The sequence below is a fragment of the Canis aureus genome, chromosome 14 (assembly GCF_053574225.1).
Source record: "Canis aureus isolate CA01 chromosome 14, VMU_Caureus_v.1.0, whole genome shotgun sequence".
Classification (NCBI taxonomy): Eukaryota; Metazoa; Chordata; class Mammalia; order Carnivora; family Canidae; genus Canis; species Canis aureus.
In genome coordinates this window covers 23,744,707-23,756,077 of record NC_135624.1, presented here as the reverse complement: position 1 = coordinate 23,756,077, position 11,371 = coordinate 23,744,707, and positions in this window count along the sequence as shown.

Genomic DNA, 11,371 nt, shown 5'->3' with positions numbered 1-11,371 from the left:
TCCCACATTTTCCAACCAATTAAATCTTAATTATAAAAGAAAAAATTCCTTCTTGCAAATCTCTAAGAGTCTGCTTCTGGGGAACCTGGCTTATGGTAATTAACCAAGAAAAAAAATGCTATGGGAATTCATAGAAGGAAGAAGGCAAATCCTGTTTTGGGAAGATGAGACAGGAAAAGCTGCATGTGGGAGATGGTTTTTGTGATGTGGTTTGACAGATACAAGGGACTTTCACTGGGAGAGGTTGAGGAAGGGGTAGCGAAAGAAATGTTTATTACTATACTGAGAGAAAATAGAATAATCAAAGGTTCAGAGATCTGGGGTATACAACCCTGAAAAGTAAAGTTCAGAGAGCTTGGCTTTATGCTCCATTCATAGGGCACTAAGAGGTCAAGATGAGAAGGAAGATTAGTATCTGTAATGAAGAGTCCTAGAATCCAGGCTTAAGTAACAAACTAAATCAGAGCAAAGGAAAAGGCATGGGAGGTTTATTTAGAGGAGGAGTTATGCAAAATAGTCTATGCTTTCAGAGAACGATCCAGAAGCAAGCATAATGAAGGGTTATAAAATGGAAGATATTTTATGATGCTTAATAATTTTAGGTGATATAAAAAATAAGAGTTCCAAATGAAATGAAGATAAGGAAGGTATTGAAGCAGTTTGAAAATATATAATTACAATACCTGGAATATGCCTTTTTTGTTTTTTTAACTTAATTATCCAGACCAGCTGGCTTGAAGATGGTTGCAAGGTGGAAAAAAGAGCCAGGGATGTATGAGAGAAAAAAAGAATATAAGAATAATACAAAGAGGTGAGCTACATTGCATATCACTCCATGACCAGTGGTTTATAGGACCAAAGCTCTCCAGCTCTGCTACCTTATAGTAGTCAGCAAATTAAGTGCTCTGGAATTTTAAACTAGAGCATAGGCTGAGCCAAACATGGCTGGCTCTCATATCATGTCTTGGGGTTGAGATTCATTACTGTAACTTATTATAATTTAGGCAAATTATTTCACTTCTCAAATTCTCATATTCTTTATTTGTAGAAGTAAATGGATTGTGATGAAATTTTAAGAGAACATTGTGTGAAGTGCTTTGCAGTGTGTAGTACACAATAAATACTCTGCACATACAACTTTTACCACATTAGATCTGTCACTAATGGCCTAGACCTTGGGAATAGTCTTTGACACCTATGAACCCCTAATTCCTTATCTGAAAAACTAGTTGGTGGCTTTTTACAGCTATTACTTTCTATATTTCTAACACTAGGTTCCAGGTATGATTTTCCTTAAAATTAAATCAAAATAAAAATGGAAATTAATTAACCCCAACTCAACAAGGTAGGTATACTTAGTGAACTCACTTCCCAGAAACAGGTGAGAAACCTGAATAGGAGGAACAAGATATCATTGGCTTAGTCCCTGCCAGAGCTAGGATCTGTTTTGGAATAATCTGGTCAACAGCACATTGTCTTCTGAGTCTCTGTGGGTGCTAGATCTACCAAATGCTTTTTTTTTTTTCCCTACCAGCGGGATATTATCTACTCCAACTACTCACAAAACATTTGCATTCATTGCTGTTGGGTTTGAAGCATAGCCAAGGGCACTTCACACTTCTTCTGCATGACATTGAGGTCTTTCCATGAAATACTGCTATGATCAAGCACTGGATCAAACCTAATTCACCAACAGATTCTTGTTCCTCTGCTATGCTTTCAATAGCCTCATCTAGGTGTTAGGAAAAGCTTCATGGGCATCCAAGACGTCAACACATCAGCACAGCTTGGATTTGAGCAGAGATCCAATAGAAGGCAGACAACTGGACTTGCTTAGGCAGAACATGGACATAATCCCTTTCTCACTTCACTACCCTAATCCCTCACAGCTCATCCAGTACAAACTTGTAGAGTGTTCACTCTACATTGAAAAGGGAATCTGAAGGCAACCCACTATTCCAACTCTCTCACTCCTTGCCTTATGAATGAGGGATAGGACCAGAGGGCAGTGTGATGAACTGGTGTCTCTAAACACTGTAGGTGATGAGGTTTCCTACTACGTGTGATGTCAGTGTTGAACTTCTATAGGTCCTTTGTGTTCTGTTATTCTCTTTACATATGTCTACTTACTGAGGAAAGAGTGCTTGGGGTGTGTGCCCCTTGCGAGACTTCAAAGGTATATTAGGGACAAGTATGTACTAAGTTACTGTCCAGATTTTTGTCTCATCTCTTATCCTTCACCTAGCTACTATTATAGAAGTAGCTGTTACATATTTGAAAGTCATAGAAAGAATCAGAAGGCTTAGGCTCTTGTTCTGGTTCTATCTATAAGAGTTTATATGACCTTGGTAAGTCAGTTGTCCATCCTGAGTTCATTCATCCGAAAAATGGGAGTAATGACAGGTTGTGCTGAACTTTGGATGAGATTGCATGAGTATTCCATGGATTTCAAAAATATAACAGGCATATAAAGTGGAATAATGATTTCACAATTTTACATCAGGCTGCCCTGACCAGAACTTCCCAACCTCTGGACCTCCATCAATAGCTATCTTTCCAACTCTGCTATACGTAGAGGAAAACACAAGACTCATCTTTCATTATTCTTTGACTGCTATCCTTTATATGACTTCCTGGCAAGTTTACAATGGTTTATCTGGTGAGGTAATTATGTTTTAGTCAATGGCTAGGGCCCAAAATAAATATCTCCATTGCCTTTGTGAGATAAATTTTTGTAAAAAGCTAGTGTTGGTGCTGTGAGGGTTGTCTTTCTATTCAGAAGGGAAAAGAAAGAACTTGCATTGGGCTTCTGATTCCTACTATCTTCCAGATACCATATTGAGAGCTACTTACCCCCTTATTAGAGTAAATTTTACCCCATATTGAAGAGATCAGCTTGTCCTTAGTGGAAAGAAGCAGGAAGGATGTGTGTATCTCCATAACTTGTCTATCCTACTATGTAGTTTAACTTCTATCTTCGTGGACCAATTTCTGTAACTGAACTTCCTTATTTTTGTTAGGAAAGCATTGGAAGAGAAGATAACCATAGTCAAGATAAGCCAAAGAGTGCTACAAACATAACTACATTGACTTTAATCACTCGCATATCATCTTCTGTCTAAATCTATTGCTACCTTGTAAGTCCTGGTCATTTTCCACATGGCAGAGGCCAATTCCTTAGGAAAGGGATACTTTCCAGAACACTTAACTACCTCGTGTTTTCCCATTTTCCTGCCTGTGGCCTATTGAATAGCTTGACATCTTAAAGCCAGTTTCACATTTGAGGACACTGCTTTCATCCAGAACAGTGATGGCACAAATGACTTCATCATTCAGAAGAGTAAGTCACCTGTGGAGTTGAAGTGGTATGGCCTTCATAGTATGGAAATTTCTGAACATAAGCAATAACCTCACATTAATCCCTCTTATCTCAAGCAACGCTCTCACAGAACAAGTCAAAGGTTTTTCTCAGATGCTGATACAGCTGAGAGCCAGTGAGAGGAAAATCCAGCACAGCTGATTTAGTAACCATGTAAGTCTCTTAGATATCTGTTATGATTTTAAGTATTCAAAGACTTATTTCATGATCAATGTGAACCCTGCCACATGGCCAATTGGTCATGTATCCCCATTTTACATGAATAACGAACAATGCGAGCTTCATTGTGTTTCAGTGTTATTTCATTGCCACAGTGTTCACACAGCATCTGTCACTGGATTCTAGACACTTTCTTAAACCACATTTTGATTTCTAGATCGATTTATCCCTATAGATAACCTGCAGACAAGAGCTTTTTTTTTAGTGTCTTGTCACCTTAGGCTTCCAGGATGTGAGAACTAGCTAAGTAACATATTGAAAGAGCTTCTATATCTGATTTGACTTATAATTATCCTTTTTGGGAAGAAGAAAAGATGTCTTCATTTTCTCAAGAAAGAAAAAACATAAATAGAATGGATGCCTCATAATGTAGTAGAGTAGCCAGATATTCTGGAAGGCATGAGACATGATGCAGTGAAGCCCTGAAGCCCTGAGCTTTGCTTTTAGAGAACCTAGGCCAAGGGGATGTCTTACTTATTCTGATTGCATGGTAGCCAGTACAGTGATGGGCACATCATACTCCTCCATAAATTCAGAAATACTAAGTTAAACTGAATGTTTGAAGCCAAATAAGTCAACAACCAACAGGGGTGTTGGCATTTGCAATCTTTCTTTCTTTCTTTCTTTCTTTTTTTCTTTCTTTCTTTCTTTCTTTCTTTCTTTCTTTCTTTCTTTCTTTCATTTTATTTATTTATTCATGAGAGATACACAGAGAGAGAGGCAGACATAGGCAGAGGGGAGCCTGATGCAGGACTAGATCCCAGGACCCTGGGATCACAACCTGAGCCAAAGGCAGACTCTCAACCACTGAACCACCCAGGTGCCCTGCAATTTGTTTCTTAATGTGACATGAAAGGGTGGCATTAGTAATAGGAATGGAAGTATCTGGAAGCAAATCCCCTTTTTTGCACTTTGAAATCACAGTCCTAAGATCAGATCCTTTTCAGGTAACTAAAGCTGAGGATCATTCTGGAGAGACTTGAGTTGCTAGAACTTTATTTCTCCAGACTCTTTCTGGGAAAAACAGACTCAACCACATGACCAATTCTCCTATAAAATTCCTTTGGAAAAAATCCCCTTTCCCCTAAGTCGATCCTGAAAAGATCTCGTTCACTTCTGATTTATTGTGATCCAATTCAAAATTCAGAGCCTTCTTAAAGAAAGATTTTGCTTATCTATAGACAGACATTTAGAAAGATACAAATAAATACAAAGATAGGAGTATAAGCACACATACTTACACAACTTAATATTAAATCCTACACTATCTCTTATGTGTTAGTCAATTTTCCCACCTAATTAAGAACGGAGTGATATAGCTTGAGGTTATGTTATACTCAACCCACCAGAAAGGGTGTGTATGAAAAAGAATCTGACAGATGTGCATGGCTGGGTGGAGACTTGTTATCTCATGCTAAATTTTCTTCTCTAATAGCAGTATGGGTGGCTTGCCAAAACAAGTAAGTGGGTATGTGATATTTCTTTTCTTAAGCGAGATCCTTATCATAATAATGACACAAGCGAGCTCTTTGTAATCAGGGTGGAATATGCCAGAATGTTATAAACCTATCATTGTAGTAATTCTACATTTTTGTCACTGCATTTATGATGAGCTCTGTAGAAAACTGTTATGGATGTCATCAGTTCTTTGAGTTTCTCGTACAATTTGATAATCTTAAGGTACGTATAGCCATCTTGGGTCCCCAGAAATAGTCTAGAACACAAATACATTGCACTGCTGTGACTTGGTCCTGATTGGCTGGGTCATCTTCCTTAATTTCAGGTAATTTATTAAACAGTTTGCGAGGTCTCCATCAGGTTTGGAATTCTTGAACATTACATGTAATTTGTTTAATTTCCATAATGAGACTTGCTGTCGCACCTCACGGGACTTTTGAGTCATAAAAACTCCCATCTCAAGTTTAGTTACAGTCGTAACAATCCACTAAAATGGTATGTTGGCTGGAATCCTGCTACTCAAAGTATGGTCCACTATCAGCATTACCTGGGAGCTTGTTAGAAATGCAGAATCTCAAAAAAAAAAAAAAAAAAAGAAAGAAATGCAGAATCTCTGTACTTAGCCCAGATCTACTAAATAAGAGCCTATGTTTTATCAGGATCTCGAAATAATTTAGACACACAGTGAAATTTGGATTAGAGCACTGGCACTGGGGAGATCTTCCAGGTCTGATGTCAAGGTCCAATGCAAGCCATCCCCTTCTCAGTGGTAAGGTTGTTTTGCAAGTGCCACACTGATTCTTAGATTACATGATCTGCTTGGCAGTGAGGAGGCTGGACCTTTCCTGCTATAATTGGCAATCAACAAATTGTTTCAACTGCTGCCAATGGCTCAAAAGATCTCCTCTAGTTTATTTCATAACTTCACATTTTTTGTGTCTGTTGGAGAGATTGACTGCTATGTGACAGCATTTTAGCCATTCCTCAGTTTTCCCATATGGACAATGTCTATTTGGTTGTGACTGTAGAACGTTTCCTTAAATTGGTTGGAATATAATTCAAGAACACAGGTTGATTTTTTTTTTTCTGGGGGTGAGTGGGTATTATTTGATAAATGACCCTGTTCCAATCAAGCACTATATTTTATTTCTTCCAGCATTCATCAGCCAAGGTTGGATTTCTGAAAATTAACCTTGTTAAATTAACCTTAAATTAAACTTGTTAAAAGCAAACTGACTCTGGAAGTCAGATTTTGAATTAAGGCTTGTATAAAGACTGATATAAATGTGTATTGTGTTTATAATTCAAAGGCTCAAATATAATTCCTTCAGATTTTGAGAATTTATGTACCAAAACACTGATTTCTTAGGTGTTATTTTCCAATTAAAACACAAATACTTAACCTCATCAGAAGCTGTCAGCCTCTTCCCCTTTCCCAACACATGCTCGACATGAGTAACCATTCACTTGCAGCTTGGTTTTTACAGAACCAATGAAAACCCAAGTGTAATAAAACCCCTCCCACTCTGAATCTGGGTGAGACTGCTATGACCAATAGGATATTTAAAACATGGCAGTAGGCCAGTTTCCAGGCCAACTCCTTAAATATTGACAGCTTCCATTTCCTTGGAACATTCTTTTTGGTGCCCTGAGACCATTGTGCTAGAAATGTGGAGGGACTATGTATAGAGATGTACCAGGCCCCAGCTGTGCTAGCAATGCTAGTTCAAACTCCAGACATGTGTGTGAAAAAGCCTCCATATGACTCCAGCCCCATCTGCAACCTCACTGTAATTGTATGAGAAATACCAAATGAGAAATGCGTGGCTAAGTGTCCAAACCTCCAGAGCCATGAGAGACAATGCTAAGTGGCTATATTAAGCCACAGAGTTCTGTGGTTGTAGTTAAATAGTAATAGACAACCAGAATAGTTGTTCTATGTCTGAGAGCTAAAACGCTTGGTTTCAATCGATTCTTCACATTTCAACATTGGTATCAGTTGAAAGCTCCCCGAAGCTTTCATGGAAGTGCCATTGTGTTCATCTGACAGATCAGAAGCAAGAACACAGCCTTAGCAATGTGTTGAGAGAAGCTTTTGAGAAAGAGCCTATTAGCATCACCAGAGTGCTGTGTGGATCAAGGCTGCCCTGACACCCATAACACTAGAGAGAAGATGGAAAAAAGAGAAACACTAGGTACTCATGTGACTAAAAACACTTTATTTACTTTTCTACACAGTGAAGAGTTATTAATACTTATTATATGCCACCTGGGAACATAAGAAACTAGATCTCATTCCTCATGGAGAACATATGTTAGGAAGCTTGAAAATATACCAGTAGCCAAGTACATAAATTTTTAATAATAATTGTAGTTTGTGACTTATTGCCAAGTAATAGTATGCCTTTATTTAAGATGGTGAAAATTAGAATAAGACCAGATTTGGGCAGAAGTGTCACATCATTTCTCCAAAGATAGCTGAGCTCTTGTTTCATGAACTGCCTTCAGAGTCGGTTATTGCCATGAGGTAAATGTTTATATCTCTCCAACATTCATGTGTTGAAAACTGAACCTAAAGTGATGGCATTGGAGATGGGGCTTTGGGGGGCAATTCAGTCATGAGGATGGAGACCTCATGTTGGGGATTAGTGCCCTCATAAGAAGAGTCATGAGAGAGGTGATTTCTCTGCCCAGTGAGGACACAACAAGGAGTCTATCTACACACCACGAAGAGGGCTCTCATCAGGAATCAAATCAGCTGGCGCGTTGATCACAGACTTCCCAGCTTCTAGAACTGTGAGCAATAAATGTCTGTTATGTGAGCTATGCAATCTATTGCATTTTGTTCATAGCAGTCAGACGGACTGAGACAGTTATCATCGACACAACCCTGTCTGTAATCTCACATCATTTTTGATGCCAAATGATATTATTCACGCCATTCACCTATCTTTATATGAGGCACTTCAAATCTACTTCCAAAACCGACACTCACTTTTGAAGGATGACTTTTTATGAATCCATTAAAAATGCATTATTTAGAGCTTCTGAGAATTTCACAAGAAGAATCACAACTTATCGGGAGTAACTAAATGTCTTACCATACATTTAAGGGCGCATTTTAAAATGACAAAATTAATCTGGCTTTAAACTTACACTTCATCATCCTGCCCGTGGCAGGCAGACACAGACACTTCAAGCACTTTCTGGTGTTGCAGATGCCCTGTGACTGTTTTGCTCATCTAAGGGGACAAGCTATGCTGGACACAGATTCACAGAAAGCTGCTGCTACTTTCTTCTCCCAACCTAGAGTTTGTCTTTAGAGTATACCTTGGAGGACTAGGGATTCCTATTTTGCTGGCCAAATTCAGCAAATATAGTTGCCATTGGATATAAAAGGATAATGCTCTTTTCTTCTATGGCCTAAGACATTTCATCATGGTCAATCAAATATGGTGCCAAAGGATGAGTTCCCTGCCTCAGCAATTGTACTGCTTGTCAGATGGGAAAGGAAGAATTTGAATAACAGTATGTTCCCTTTTTTTGGAAAGATTTTCTGAGTTTTGAGGAATTAAGCTTAGAAAGCAACAACAAAAAGATCACTAGAAAATCCCCAAATGTTTGGATATTAAAGAATATATAAAATGTTGAGTAAACAGAACTCGATGTAATTTGTGATATTTTCTTATTTCATTTACATAAAGTTCAAAAACAGGTAAAACTAGTGTAGAGTGTTAGAATTCAATATAACAGTTTGTGGATATCAGGGAGATGGTAACAGGGAAGAAGCATGCGGAGGCTCTGGGGCTATTGGTCACGATATATTCCTTATTCTAGATGTGCACATAGTATGAAAATTCAACATTTATGATTTAGGCACTTACTATATATGTGCTGAATTCCAATATGTAAGTTCATAAACAATAAGAGCAATTAAAAAGGGGAATAGTTAATAATGGAAATTATTTTTGAAAACTACTCAAGTAAATTATCCCCTTTCTATTGTAAACCAAAATAATATCTATAAAATCAAAGAGTTAAGTCCAACTTAGAGAAAAAAAATACTAGTTACATATTTGATTAGACCTTATAGCAGTACAAATTTCTGTGTAGAAATGTGATAGAAGAGAGGCGCTGGGTGGCTCAGCTGGTTAAGCATCTGCCTTCAGCTCAGGTCATGATCTCAGGGTCCTGGGATTGAGCCCCGCATTGGGCTCCCTTCTCAGCCGGGAGTCTGCTTCTCCCTCTACCCCCACCACTTGTGTACTCTCCCTCTCAAATGAATAAGTAAAATCTTAAAAAAAAAAAAAGAAATGTGATAGAAGAAATCATAAAAGAAGTATTTCAAGTGTTTAACTAAATATAAACTTCAAACTTCTATACCACAACAAGATAATAATGAAGCATTAGTTGTCCACAACACACTGGAAAATAATTTGTCACAAACATGGAAAATCAATATCTTAATATATAGTTGTCTATTCTTATTTATGTTAAAGTAAGAACAAATGTGAACCTTCCAAGTAAGGCTAAGAGAGCACATAAACAATTATCTTTCATTTCTTGGAGACTTCCATTCTGCTCCACCAAGAACCAGATGCTTTCTGATGTAGTGATATAGATGTCATCTTGGGACATCTTTTTACTCTTCTTACTCTCCTACAGATCCCCTGTCTTCTTTGATTACTTTTGTTTATTTCTTCTTCCCCCCTTTTGCTAAAGCACATCCTACAGTACCTTACTTAGAACAGGTACACATGAAATTAATCTTATGGGTACTCAAATATCTGGAAAAAAATTATGTAAATTTTGCTTTCATATATTTTCTTACATGTAAGTCTCCTGATGAATGGGTAAGAATAGACTGCCTGCTAGCATCCTGTGTGAGGAGGTGAGAAATGGGTTTGACTCTTCTCAGGTATGAACTTTTACCTGACACTCCTGTTTCTGCTCATGTTTATTTCCCCTTTCTATTTTATCTGCTTCCAAGTTGCAAGCGCTTCCTGCACTCTACCATGTATCACCTATTCTTCTCACAGTTTTCTTTTCTTTACATATGTGTTTGGTTGCATGGTTCTTTCTGACATACTGCATCAGTGAGAGCCCCAGCAAGAAACAGATGGACTTTTACAAAATAAGATTATCTGAAGAAGCTTTAACAAAATTAACAAAGCTGTGAGTAGAGTGTAGGGAGCCACAACAAACAGGGCTGCCCCAATGGAATGGAGGAAGAGAATAATGAGGAGAAACCAATAGGAGAGAGGTTTTTAGGAAGAGCTGCCTTTGATGCAGGGATGAGTTAGTCTGCAGCAACCTCACTTCACAGAGAAGGGGCCAGGGAGAATAGATTCACCAACCCTAAAAATTGCTCTCTGAAATTGCTTTTATTGTATTAGCCCAACCAGAAGTCAGGGGGCAAGGGCATTCTCCAATGTAGCCCATGAAGGTCAGATTTCTGGGATAGAGATCAGAGTGGGAAAAGGTAGAAAGTAGATCTGCAAGGGCAAAGAGAAGATAACTAACACATCTCTAAATCAGCTGTCACTCTTCTATATGGATTCTTTCTTTCATAAAAGAGTAGATAATTCTCATCTGATACCATCTCATCCCTCTGAATAGTTTCACTTGTAGGAGAAAAAAAAATGAATGTCCCTCATCAGACTTCAAATTATTTAGCCCATTTCAATTTTTATATTTTCTTTATATTTTAGTTACTTGTTATGTAAAATAGGATCTAGTTCATTGTTATCTATTCTAGTCCATTTTTTTATTTTACCACTAAATACTGTTCTGGTACTCCATTTGTTTACTATTTAATATTATGCCAATACGGTGTAATCTATTTGGTTCTATAAAAAGTACAAAACAACCCTTACTAATCTTTCTAAAATCTTTGTACCTATTTAAATCATTTTAATGGTCCTTCAGAGATATCTGTAGGCTAATAATCCTGGATCTGTGAATGTTACCTTACATGGTTAAAGGGACTTTGTGGATGTGATGAGGCTAAAGATCTTAAAATGGAGAAGTTATTCTGGATTATTTGGGTGAGCCAAATGCAATCACAAGAGCTCTTATAAAAGAGAGAACAGGAGGCTCAGAGTCAGAGAAGGAGATGAAAAAAGGATGGAATCAGAGAATAGTGTCATTACTGGAAGGGGTCCATGAACCAGGGAGTGCAGGCAGCCTTTATAGGCAGGAAAGAGCAAAGAATGGATTCTCTGCTGGAGCCTCCCAAAGGAAGGCAGTCTTGCTGACACTCTGATTTTAATCCCATAAGACACAATTTTGGACTTCTGACCTCAAAAACTATAA